At 55.7% G+C, this 13,032-nt stretch overlaps 1 protein-coding gene across 12 annotated transcripts in view; it reads right to left on the reverse strand.

Annotated features, from left to right (window-relative positions):
- The window catches only part of SORBS3 (sorbin and SH3 domain containing 3), a 41,217-nt gene that overhangs the window by 27,435 nt on the left and 750 nt on the right, over positions 1-13,032 (reverse strand). For 3 of the 12 annotated variants that reach the window (XM_065584555.1, XM_065584553.1, XM_065584549.1), the window contains exon 1: positions 3,101-3,240. The exons of 4 other annotated variants lie outside the window; for them this stretch is intronic. The gene's annotated coding sequence lies outside the window, so the exon portion shown is untranslated. Of the gene's footprint in view, positions 1-3,100; positions 3,300-13,032 lie in introns of those variants that run through there. 5 more of the 12 variants (XM_065584558.1, XM_065584552.1, XM_024105567.3 and 2 more) reach the window with 4 other exon arrangements.

Consider the following 13,032-nt stretch of genomic DNA (forward strand, 5'->3'; position numbering starts at 1 on the left):
TGGGTCTTTTTCTTATATAGGATCCTATTAACGCCCCCCCCCCCCCCCGTCCCGATTTTTCACACTTTCTGTCTGGTTACCCTAGTGGTGTGCACATGTGTGGGTCCCAGCTACTCCCTGCCCCCCTCATTGAAGCAGGTGTGCAGGGTTACTGCCCTGGGAACTGCAGGGAACCAGTGGACATGGGGTTGGCTGGAGGCAGGGCAGGGGCTGACTGGAGGTAGGGTCTGGCTGCAGGCAGGGCAAAGGGTGCAGGGCTGGCTGGAGACGGGGGTGCAGGGCTGGCTGCAGGCAGGGCAGGGGGTGCAGGGCTGGTGTGGGCAGGGCAGAGGGTGCAGGGCTGGTGCGAGCAGGGGTGTGTGTGGGGTTGGCTGGCTTCAGGCAGGGCCGCAGGGGGGTGCAGCAGGGGTTGGCTGGAGACAGGGCAGAGGGTGCAGCAATGCTGTGGGCAGGGGGTGCAGCAGGGGCTGGCTGCGGGCAGGGGGTGTAGGGCTGGCTGCAGGCAGGGTGGGGGGGTGGGGTTGGTGCAGGCAGGAGGTGCGGGGCTGGAGGCAGGGCAGGGGGTGCAGCAGGGGCTGGCTGCAGGCAGGGGGTGCAGGGCTGGCTGGAGACAGGGGCTGGCTGCGGGCAGGGCAGGGGTTGCGGGGCTGGTGCGGGCAGGGGGTGCAGCAGAGGCAGCTGGAGCCCTGGCCCTTTAAATAGCCCCTGGAACCCCCCACTACCCCAGGGCTCTGGAGGCTATTTAAAAGGCCCAGGGCTCCCCTGTTTCTACCGCCCCGGCCCTTTAAATAGCCGTGGGAGCTCTGGGGAAGCGGCGGGGCTCTAGTGGCTATTTAAAGGGCCGGGGCGGTAGAAGCAACGGGAGCCCTGGACTTTTTAAATAGCCCCCATAGCCCCGCAGCCTTACCCCAGGGCTCCAGCAGTGGGGTTCTGGTGGCAATTTAAAGGGCCTGGGGCTCCAGCCCCTGCTGGGAGCCCCAGGGCCTTTAAATTGCCCCCTGGGGAAGCCGGGCCACACCGGTATGCCGTACCGGGGTTGGGCGCGGGGCCCGATTCAGGGGAATTGGTTGAATTGGCCTAAAGCCAGCCCTGATGGTGCCAGCCCAGTGCGTTTATCTGCCTCTTGCAATCCTCACTCTGAGAAAGGAAACTCCCTCCCCAGAGCTAGATTGCCGGGTGGGGCATCTATTACAGTTACTGCCCGACATTTTCCCTTCAGACCCCTGCCAGGAAACCCAGGCTGTGCCTGGCTCAGGATGGCTCAGTTGCAGAGAGCCTGCATCACTCTTTGCTTGGCGCTTGCATTTCACTCGCAAGGGTCTGGATGCAATTAGGTGGAGTGCAGAGCTCTCTGAGAGCCAATGAAGCATTTTTCCCTTTGGCGTCCCCTCGAACATTTCCATTCCCCACCCAGCCGCCACCCCCCCAGCTTGTAATATGACAGCTTAACCCCGAGCAATAATCATCACCACCAGTCACTCCTCTCCGGGTCCTGGCACTCAAGGATCTCAAAGCGCTTTACAAATACCGGGCCCAATTCAGGGGTAAGTCCAAAGAGCAACCCAAAGGAGATGACCCTATTATGATGACATTATCAATGGGGTGTCCCTAGCTAGAGTGATGAGCACCGGTCACCCATCTCGATCAGGAAAGAGCGGATAGAGGGGCTGGAGAGACTCCTGTGTGAAGAGAGACTACAAAGATGGGTCAGTTAGCAGAGCAGATGGCTCAGAGGGGACAGGCTAGGGGCAGGTAGAATACTAAATGGCAGAGAGAGTGGAGATGGGGTGCCCTTCTTTACCCTTCCTCATGATACATGATCAGGGTCCCGGGCAATGAAGCTGAAAGGCAGCACATTTATAAATGCTGAAAGGAAATGTTTTTTTATTTTTTTTAACACAATCTGCCTGTGGGACTCAAGCCACAAGATATCCCTAGATCTTAGCAAGACTCAAAAAAGGATTGGGCACTTATATGGATAATGAGAACTATATCCCTCCCTCAGTCCAGTTATGCCAGGTGCTGTACACACATATTTATAGACAGTCCTTGCCCTGAAGAGTTTCAGCCTAAACAGACAAGACAAAGGCTAGGAGGGGAAACTGAGGCAGAGTGACAGGGCAGTGACTTGCCCAAGATCATACTGTAGGTCAGTGGCAGAGCTGGGAATGGAACCCAGGTGTCCTGAGAGCCAATCTAGTGCCCTGCTCACTGGACTGCACTGCCTCTGGCTGTTCGTTTTAATGAGAGCAAGAGGGGGGTTGTGGTTTCTGGGTGCAGCACTTTGACAGCCTGGGGTAGAGGGCGCTGGGCTGAAGACACGCTGAGCGCTGTTATTTTCAGTTGCATGCTGCACTGAGAGTCATGTTAGAAACACAAGAATCACCATTACCAAGAACAAACAGAGCCTCACAGCCCTCGTGTGAAGTGGGGATTATTATCATCTCTGATTTATAGGGGGGAAACTGAAACACAGAGAGGAGACCTGACTTGCCCATGGTTACAGAAAGGAACCCAGGAGTCCTGACTCTCAGCCTCCCACACTGTCTTCAAGAGCCAAGCCAAGAACTCAGGAGTTCTGACTTCTAGCCCCCTGTTCTAACCACCAGACCACACTCCTCCCCAAGAGCTGGGAAGAGAACCTAGGCATCCTGTCCCAGTCCCTCTTGCTCTAACCACTGGATCCCATTCCCTTCCGCTCATGTACCCTATAATCCAGGAATGAGACAGGCAGAGGCAACAGACATTGCAATCTCCGTTTGCAAGTGTAGTCATGCTCCAGGCTGGCAGTGCCATGGCTCCGGTCCTTCTGCACACAAACCGCCTGTAGCTCTGGTCTCTCTCCCCAAAGCAGGGGGAAGCTGAGAGTTTGTAGGGTTTGGTGCAGGAGGGAATCCAGGCTGGGCTCGAATCACACCACCCAGGGGCAGGGGGCAGGAGATGTCTGATAAAGATCATTCTAACAACCTTCATGCCTTTGGCTTTTTACGAATAGGAGTGTTCCTGTGATCAGAATTCCACTCCCTCCACTCCCGTCCTGGCCTATACACCCCCACTCCCCCCCACACACACACAGCAGAGAGAGAAGGCAGCTCCCTACCTTCCTAGAGGAGCCTGGCAAGGAACTCCGTCCGATGTTCCCAGAGAGCAGGGCACTTCCCAAGCTAGCACGGTGAGCAAGACCCGGGTGGCAGCTGTCAGCGCTGACTGAGTCCCATGCCTGCTGCTAACCCAGGCAGAGCGTCCGAAGGGCTGGCTCCCAGCAGCAGTACGGTGCAGTGGGAGGGCACCGCTGCGCTGAGTGTGTGGGATTCTGTGTCTAATAGTCGTGCTGCGAGCTGCAGGGGGAGCAACTCACACACAACAGAAAAACAAGCAAACTTGGGGGGGAAACAATCCACGGAGAAGGAACGTGCCCTCTGACACCAGGGGATGGAGGGAAAGCTGGCCCTCCCTGCTCCAGGGGCATCCGGCCAGCTAGCACCATGCTCCTGCAGCTAGCCCCCAGCACAGGAGAAATCCCTCTTTTAAGAAAGCCCCAGAGAGAGCCCTCCGTCACTCACACACTGTGGGATTGAGACAGCTTCCCCCAGGGCCGGATGTCCCCTGCCAGTAAGCATCAGATACGGATAGTGACGCAAGGGGACACTCTCCGAGGAGCAGAGAATTTGCAGGGGAAAGTCACTGGGGACAAGCTGCCCATCGCTCTGGGGTTTTAGTGACCCTAGCAAGGTCAGCAGCTGAGCAAATCCTCTCTGGCCTGCCCACAGAGTGCCTAAGAAGTCTGTCCCTTCCCTCCCCAGCCCACCACTGTCCCTCCCGGCTTATCCGGAAAGCCCCAGCACCATGCAGCATTGCAGTGAAAACAAACACGAATCTGGAGCCGGCGAAAGGCCATTCAGAGTTTCCAGTGACATTTCCAGAGTGTGGGAGTGAGGATGCGTTCCAGGGAGAGGGAGCCCAGCCAGAGCGCTCAAATAATGAACTGCACACACACGGAGCTTGGCTCACGCCGCCTGGTTACAAAACACGAAGGCCTTGAGAACTCGCGGGCTCTCACATACAAGCATACACGCTAGAGCCATGCATTCATCCACAGATACATGGAGACACTTATGCACTCCCCACACGCGCACACACATGCACTTCTAGACACATATGAAGGCACACGACAAGCGGTCATTCATGTGCATATTCATGCATGCAAACATATGTGCACACATATGCAGACAAGCATGTCCCCAAAGTGCACTCGCACAAACATGCCAGCCCAGACCCCCCTACAGAGTCCAGTGAGGGGTAGGGTGCCAGCCTCTGCCCGACACACCCACTGGCCAGGCATGCCCTTCCAACATGCATATTTCACTCCCCTGATCAATTCTCTTTGCTCCTTGAAAAGTCTGGGACAGGCTGCCAGCCCTGCAGCCTGAAGACCTCTGTCTCTCCTCTGCCCCAGAAACAGCAGAGCAAGCTCCCTGCAACCTGCACCAGTCCTGACCTAGGGTGGCCAGACTCCAGAGCCCTCTGCTGAGGTGTTGGAGATGGGGACGCCTCTCGTGCTAGGAGCTGGTTTGAGACGAACTCATTTCACACACGGGCCCCAGATAGGAAGAACTTGCAGTTGCTGCCAGCCTGGGCTGTGTTTGAACGCGTGACTGCCTCCATATGCCGTAGCCCCTGGCCTAGTCACCCCACCCACGTGCGAGCCATTCTTCACCTTCTTTGCACCCGGCTTCTATTGTATCCAAGCCACATTCCTTAGGAGATGGGATGAAGGGAGTCAGTTGGCTCAAAGGTTCTGCTTTCGGCCCATTTCTCATCTCACCATCCGCTGCTGCATGCCAGACGAATATGCTGTGGACGGCGTCTTGCGCAGCACCATCCCCATGGCTAAGCAATTGCTCTGCAGACCAACCTGGGATCACTTGAGTGTGGGAGATGGTCGAGCAAGGCAGAAGCAGACCGGGCAGGAGGAATGGAAGAGAAATGGGGGTAGTAGAGACTAGACTGGGTGGGATACACTGGGGGGTTGGGGGGAGAGCTACTTCCCTGAGCTGAAAGGGGCCACTGCCCCCCTGAGCTGGCCGTAAGGTTATTTCAGGGATCCATCCCTGGTGCACAGTGGGAGTTTGGCAGCAACCTTTCTTAGCCTTATGATCCAGCTTATGGCTCTCTGAGCCCAGCTCCCTGGAGGGAAGAGATGAAGTCATGGAGTGGAAACGGGCAGGCATGACTGGCGGGAGCTATTGTACAGGCAGGTTATCATCTTGTGTCTTTCCTCTGGTTTTGGTCCGGATGAGCCTGGTTTCCAGGCTGGGGCGTTTGCAACCAGCTGTCCAAGCAACACGCAGAGAGGGGCAGTGAGCCAGGTCCTAACGCCCCCTCCACTACAGCCACCTGCGGTGCTCCTCCTTCTGCCAGGCACACACATCACTCGGAGCGCGCTGGCCCTTTCGAAGAACTCTGCAGCAGTGGGAATAGAACCCAGGAGTCCTGACTCCCAATCCCCTACTCTAACCACTAGGCCTTGCTGCCTCCATAGCCAAGAGCAGAACCCCATCTATTCTTTTACCAACTAGAATTCACTGGGGACTCTTGGAGCTAAGGATAGAAGCCAGGAGTCCTGATATACCCCCCCACACACACACACACCCCGCTTTAGCCACTAGATTCCCAATCCCTCTCAGAGCTGGGAATAGAACTCAGGAGTTCCGACTCCCAGCCCCAACACGCGTCCAGCAGTGAGACAGAAATCTGGGAAGAAGTGCCTCCTCCCAACCCTCCGGATGTCTCTGCAGCTATCTCCATCCTCTCAGCACCAGCAATGGACTCAAGGGGGTCGGGCAAATTGGGGAGGTGGGGAATGGAGGCTGGGAACAAATGGAGCCCCTGACCATTGCAGAGCTGCATGCACCAGGCAAGGAGCATCGTGGCAGACAAGCAGGGCCAGCGCCCCGGGAGCAGGGGTGCTCTCAGGGATATGGCTAGAGCGGTGATGGCAGGGCTTCGGGGAGTCAAACACTGCAGGGAGAGCTACCCTGGTTCTTGCACAGCGGGTGGACTGCATTGCTGGCATGCGGCCACTCCTGGGGTCAAATCTTTGCAGGTGCATCACAGAGCTAAACCTCCCCTCCTTGGTCAGCCTGATGCTCAGGGGACATCATGCTGTCTGGGACTCATGGACAGGAGCACGTGCTGGAGAGGGAACGCAGAGACAGGTTTCCCGGGGGACAGTGCCACGTGACTGGAAGCACAAGGCACAGAGAGCTCTGCAGATCCCTAAAGGTGAGTGGACCCTGGACGGGCTGTACTGGGAACCCAGCTGAAGGACGGACAGCAGCCAGGTCCATCCCTGGCGGGTGCACGTGAGGGGCTGGCAGCAGTTAGACAGAGCCCGAGCGTCCCGCGCTGGAGGAGGAGCTGGGCAGCTGCAAAGGCTGTTTAGACAATGCTTTAATCTCTTGCTTCCTGCTCCAGTATCATGGCAGCCCCCCAATGGAAGCCCCACCCTCTCGTCCCCAGCTGCAGCCTCATGCCCAAAAAGCAATGGTGACTTGCACAGAGCCCTACGTCCCTCTACACCCAGGGACAGAGCTCCCTTAGCATGTCGCTGTGGCCAGAGGGGACAGGGAAGTGGCCTGTGGGTTTAGTTCCCAGGGTTTAGTCAAAGCTAGGAGCCTTACCTTCCTTCCAGTTCTGTCTGATCCCACTAACCCCAGCACTGCACCCCCGCACCCATGGCAGAATTCCTCAGTCCTGCCTCCCCTCTCCCACCATGCCTTGCCCTAGGCATCATTCCCCAGCTCTGCACCTGACTGCACTATCCTGGAGGCCACAGTGGCTTTTACGTCCCAGCTCTGTCCCCCGCACCCTTTTCACCAGCCCACCACCGACCTGCACTGCTGTGCATCTGGGCATGCGCAAGGGGCTTTGCTCCCCAGCCCTGCTGCATCACATCGTGGGCTTCCCCACTTCCCTCTCCTGCACTGTCTGGGCCGGCCTTCCCCTCTGACTACAGCCCCTGCTCTTTCAGCTCACCACCCACACAGGAAATGGGGCAACACCTCCCCAGCCCTGCTCTTCCCAAGCCCTGACTTGAGAGCTCTAGTTATCTTGTGCCCTGAGCAGGTAGAGCCGACCCAGCATTGCCCAGATGAAGCATTGATCTGCTCCCGTCACTGAAACCAGAGCCCTGTGCGGTGGGACAGACTCCACGCTGCTGCCGCTTTAGGGAAGTAAAAGCAAGGGGGGATCTCTAGGAGGAAGGGACTAATTCAGCACACCGCGCACCATGTCCCAGTGTGGGGCAGCTGAAGGCAACAAGGCACTTGCCTGCATTTCCCTTTCATCAACATTCCTACAAAGGGGAGGGAGACTTGGGGATAGCGGCTGAACTGGCTCTTAGGCTGCCCTTCCACACTAGGGTCAACAACTTTCTACTCCCACAAAACCTAACACCCTGGCCCCGCCCCTCCTCTGAGGCCCCATCCCTGCCCTGCCCCGTCTCCAAGGCTCTGCCCCTGCTTGCTCCACCCCCCCGGCTGGGGCTGTAAATTCTGGGGTGGGGCCAGAAATTAGGGGTTTGGGATGCAGGAGGCGGCTCTGGGCTGGGGGGTTCAGAGTATGGGCGGGGGCTCCAGGCTGAGGTATGGGGTTGGGGTGTGGCAGGGGGTCATGGATGCAGGCTCCAGGCAGCGCTTACCTCAAGCAGCTCCCAGAAGCAGCAGCATGTCCCCCCTCCAGGTCCTACGTGGAGGTACGGCCAGGCGCCGTCCCCGCAGCTCCCATTAGCCGCTGTTCCCGCCCAATGGGAGCTGCAGAGCTGGCGCTTGGGGTGGGGGCAGCATGCGGAGCCCCCTAGCTGTCCCTATGTGTAGAAGCTGGAGGGGGGGACAAGCCACTGCTTCTGGGGGCCGCGCAGGGCCACAGCAGGCCGGGAGCCTGCCTTAGCTCCACTGTGCCACCGACCGGACTTTTAATAGCCCAGTCAGTGGTGCTGACCAGAGCCGCCAGGGTCCCTTTTCGACTGGGCATTTGAGTCAAAAACCAGACACAACTGTCTCCAAATTTCCTTCCTTAAACACAGCTGTAGGTTAGAAGAGCCTGCGCAACAGAGTGCCATTTTGGAGGGCTGCCGGGTGTTGCTAGTCAATAGCTCTCTCGGACTCTGGCAGAGCCCACGTGCACAGGTGCACTCTCTCGCGCACACACAATTAACCCCTCAGGATTGCTCTGCACTGCATCCGTTGGTTCAAGTGACTCCCCTCGAGCTGGCCTGGCTCCACTGCAAACACTCCAGCAGCACAGTGGCACTGGGGCAGCAGCTGCTGAGCTGTGCAGACTCGAGCTGTAGCCCGGAGCTGCATCCCCCCCACTGCTTCACTGGCTGAGCACCAGCAGCACTTGAGCTTCAACCCAGACCCACTAACAAGCCAGCTAGCTCAAGATGAAAGCACCACTGACTGCGGGCTAGAGAGGCGTGTGCCGATGAGGGTCAGGACAGGGCTGCACTTGAGTTCTATCGGGAGCGAACACTGCCGGGAAGAGAAGCCCCTAGTTACTGGATTGCCCAGGGCACAGAATTGAAGTGGGTTCCACGTCTTGGGGAGGCACAGGTGCAACGATAATGGCACCTTTGTTTTGGGGGAGCAGGACTCAGCACTGAGCCCCCCTCAGGCTCACGTTTTCCCCTCCCATTTCCATCACATTCCCCAGCTCCTGGGCGTTTCTGTGTCTGTTATTGTTACTATGCAGTGGTGGATGACCGCATGGGCCCATAGGGTCTGTGCACAGGGGCCCCAGCCAATTGGGGAGCCCCAGAAAAATGGGCACCCCAGAAGACAACCATCATCTACCACGGGGCAACCGGAACCTGGACCCCGGCAGAAGCCATGGGATGGACAGGGGGAAGCCCCGGCACCCTGAGGGGCAGAAGCGCAGACTGGGCAGGGAGCCCCCATGCCCAGAGTCCTGGCAGATGCCACGGCGTGGAAAGCCTCAAGCTCAGGCACTCCAGCTGCCATGGTGGCAGAAACTGTGGGTCTGAAGCCCCTAGTTCCCACCCCACCAGACAGTTTTTAATATCATGGGGCCAGTGCCAGGTCTCAGGTTTTCCACTGGAAAGTCAGATGGAAAAAGGGGCCTGACAGTGTCCGGACAGCACTGCTGACCGGACCCTAAAATCTCGCTTACTGGAGTAACCAAAATCAACCTCTCCACCCAGAGTGCCGGGAGAGCGGCAGCTTCTGCTGAAGCCTGGAGGAGCTGCTCCGCTGCCGGAGACAAGCCCAGCCTTTCTGGCTGAGAGGTAGGCAGTGGCAGATTACTGCACAGGGTCCGTTCGCAGTGGGCCCCACAGGAGCACCAGCACTCTGGCCCTGCCCACTGCTCCTCCTCTTTCACGGGCCACCCGGTCAGGCTGTCAGACAGAGCCTGTAGAAGTATATTTCCCCTCACACCCTGCTGAGCTGGCCCCAGCCCCTTTTTGGCAAAACTGGGTCTTTTTCCCCGCTTGCTCTTACTAACTAGTGATCAGTGGGCAAACAGCACGCGGGACAAAGGCCCAGTTTTGCCAAAAAAGTTAGGACAGCTGAGGCCAAAACAGGACGCATGGTCACCTTAGGCCAGGGGTCCCCAAACTTTTTCAGTTGCGCCCCCACCCCCACCCCCGGGCGCAGAAGCTGGGGGTTACAGTGTGGGGCCAGGAGCAGAGCCCTGGCTGGGGCTTGGGGCAAAGCAGAGTTGGGTGGAGCTCCCTCCCCACCCCGATGGGGGCTGACCTGGGCCCCAGCACCCTCCTCTGATGGTTCCTCCATGCCCCCTAGGGAAGCATGCCCCACGGTTTGGGGACCACTGTCCTAGGCTGTGGTAAGAGCCACCCAGGGAGCCTGGGCAGCTGTGGGGAGCCCTTGGCAGGGGATGTTGGTGCCCGAGAGCAGCCCATGTTCCTGCCCCCCTAGGGTGCACCGCCCAGGGTAGGTGGAGGATCCAGGGCTCGTCGGGGCAGCTCTTATCATGGCCCTGGCTTCCAGGCAGGCCTGGAGCCTTGGGGGAAGGGGAAGAGCGGTGGGCAGGCCCCATGAAGGCAGGGGTGTGTGTGTGTGGTAAATGTTCTTTGTGCCCCAAGCCCCAATAAATCTTAATCCACCTCTGGAGGTAAGTACCAGCGCCGTGGAAAAGAGCGTCCCACCATTCCCTGATTTCCCCACCCAAGCCCCCACTCCAGGGACCACACTGCCACCCCCCACCCTGCTGTGCCCTGAGTTGAGGAAGGTGCACTTATACAGTTCCTAAGTAGGTGTGACATTTGGAGGTTGACTCATACCCCAAACCATGATGATTCAAAGGCTTTTAGATATCCCCTCCACTGGGCTCTTAGAGACAGAGGGATTCTTGGCACTCCACCAAGACGAATAGGGTAAAATTGTCACTCATCTCCAACGTGGCCCCATGTGATGCAGGATGGTTTGAAGATGCAACTGAGGATGTCATTACACCAATAAAACTAGGAAAATAAAAAATCCAAGGAACCCCCCCCATCCCTTTCTCTTTCTAATTATATCAGGAACATTTAACAGAAGTTTGTCTTTTCAAACAACCCCTGTTGCAATATGCAAATGACTTGCTGCGTGTTGGTCAGACGCCAACAGCGTCCATTAGAATTGACAGACAGTAAAAAATAAAATCTTAGTGCCACTGTATTTGCTTAAGAAATCCACAATATGGGTTCGGCCTTACTTAAGCGGGAGAGCTAAGAGAAAGCTGAAACGAGCAAAGGAGGTTAAAGAAGTCGCTTTGCCACAAAAGATACCGACAATAAATCGATACTTCAAGGAGAGAGAGAGAGACAGAGAGAAAGGAGAAACAGCGGACGAAGACGACAAGGCTGGTTCGGCAGACACTCTTGCTGGCAATGGAGCCCTTGGCCTTCAAGAGAAGGAAAGTACAGATCTGGATCTGTGGGAGGAAGGCGAGCCGGGACTGAAGTTATGCAGATGAGATAAATGCAATACAAGTAGATGAGTTTAGCCATGATCCTGCATTGTGGAATAATATTGATGAAAGTTGCAGGATTTTTTGGATTGTGATGCTTTCAGCTGCTTGTCAAAATATAAACATTAAACAATTCTCTGCTTCTGCGCAGCTGATTGGAGGGAAGGCACATTTGCGGTCTGAAGATCTGTTCTCTTGTTGGCTGCACAATGGTGAATCTGTTACACAGCCCTGGCTTATTTATTCGCCATCTTCTGGAAACGGTTATTGCTTTGCCTGCAAACTTCTTTCAACCAAAACACATGCCTTTATTGAAGGATTCAGTGATTGGAAACACTCTGAATGTCTTTTTGAACACGAGAAAACTTGGAGCACCGAAATTGTATGCTGGCACCTGCAAACTCAGGATAACAATACTGCTCTGTTGCACTGGGGAAATCATTAATATCCATAAAATGCTCTAGTTCCTTGGATGGAGGGGCAAAGAAGTCACTTATTACCAACAGCCCCATCCCCCAGGAGTTCCTAGCTAGTGCCTCAGCGACAAGCTGCTGCCACTCTCTGCAAGGGGGTGAAAAGCCTCTGGAAAGGGGTGTCAGCTCAGCAACCTAGAATACCTTCCTGGTTAGTTTCCTTTTGTCAGAGAACTGAGAAATTCCTCCAACGATCCAGAGCCTCGGACACACAAGAACGGCGCTGTGGTTGAATTCCCAGAGCCCCCTGCTCTTTCATCTTTAACCCCTCTGCAGCAAGAGCCTGCTGGGCTCTCCCTCAATGAGTCCATCTCATCCCCGCTAGCCAGATAAAGAGACATCTTGGAAGAGAGGATGGAGCCCAGGCTAAAGCAGATCCCCCACCTCCTGTCCCCCAAATACTCCACGTTGCCTTTGCATGAGAAACAGGGCACCAGCCCATTGCTTTAATGCTGACAGAGTATAAACAGCTAATGTTGGCACAAGCCACTCAGGGTCTGGAAAGATCTAGGGGAATTGGCATAGAGCTGGTCCAATGTCTCAGTGGGCATTCCTGCTACTGAAGGCATGTAGCCCAGAGTTGAGTACACAGAGACAGAAAGCTGCTCTCCCCAGCAAAGCCCTTCAATTAAAGACTGGCCAGAAAGTCCGGCACCTGCTGGAGAGTGGGGCGTATGTGTGTTTAAACAATTAACTCATTTTCCTCCCACTGAAAAGAGTTAACAGGGCACCTCCTGCTGGCTTGCAAACATAAGAGCATCATGGAAGAAAAGCCTTCTTCCAAAGGAGAAGAGGCTGGGGAGTAAATAGGATGAGAAATGAAGAATCAGAAAAGAACAGGCCCACTAAAATAATTAAATCCCACAGGCCGAGAGGCACAACAGATTCCAGTCAGTCATGATGTTCCGATGTTGAGATCACAGTCATTTGAGATGGGCAAGGATCGCCACTATGGGTAATAGCAGACTTGATCTTAATCAAAAGGCTGAGAATAGGCTCTGTGCTACCAGCACTCCCCTTCCAGGCACACAGACAGTGCCAGTAAGTTAAACCTCAAGGCTGCAGTGAGCAGTGGGGGGTGCACATGATGAGGACAGGAGGTGGGCGCAGGGATTGGTCCACACGGAATGTAATGCAGGACTGGGGCCTTTGTCAGATCCAATCTGATCCCCCAAAATTAGATTTGGTTAAAAAAAAAAAAAAGTTTCACAAACCTTCAGACCAACAAAACTATTCCCAGGATTCCCCCCTCCTTCATTTTTAAATTTCAGTGGAGATAGTGAAATAAATTCAGTAAGTGAACAGTCCCCAGCCAGGTTTTCAAAGTGTTCATTGCAGCCGGGTCAGAAGAAACTGACTAGGAAAGCGACTAGTCTGTTATCATGATTCATTTAGTTTTTTGGGGCAGGGACTGTATTTTTGTTTGGTCTGTACAGCAACGTGCGCTCCTGATCCATGACTGGGGCTCCCAGGAGTTACCACAATGCAAATAACAACACTGAAAAATGCAAAGAGGAAGCAACAGCTAGTGACACAAGCTGGATTTTTACAGTCCTCTGAGTGAGAT

This window comes from Chrysemys picta, chromosome 2 (assembly GCF_011386835.1).
Source record: "Chrysemys picta bellii isolate R12L10 chromosome 2, ASM1138683v2, whole genome shotgun sequence".
NCBI classification, from domain to species: domain Eukaryota; kingdom Metazoa; phylum Chordata; order Testudines; family Emydidae; genus Chrysemys; species Chrysemys picta.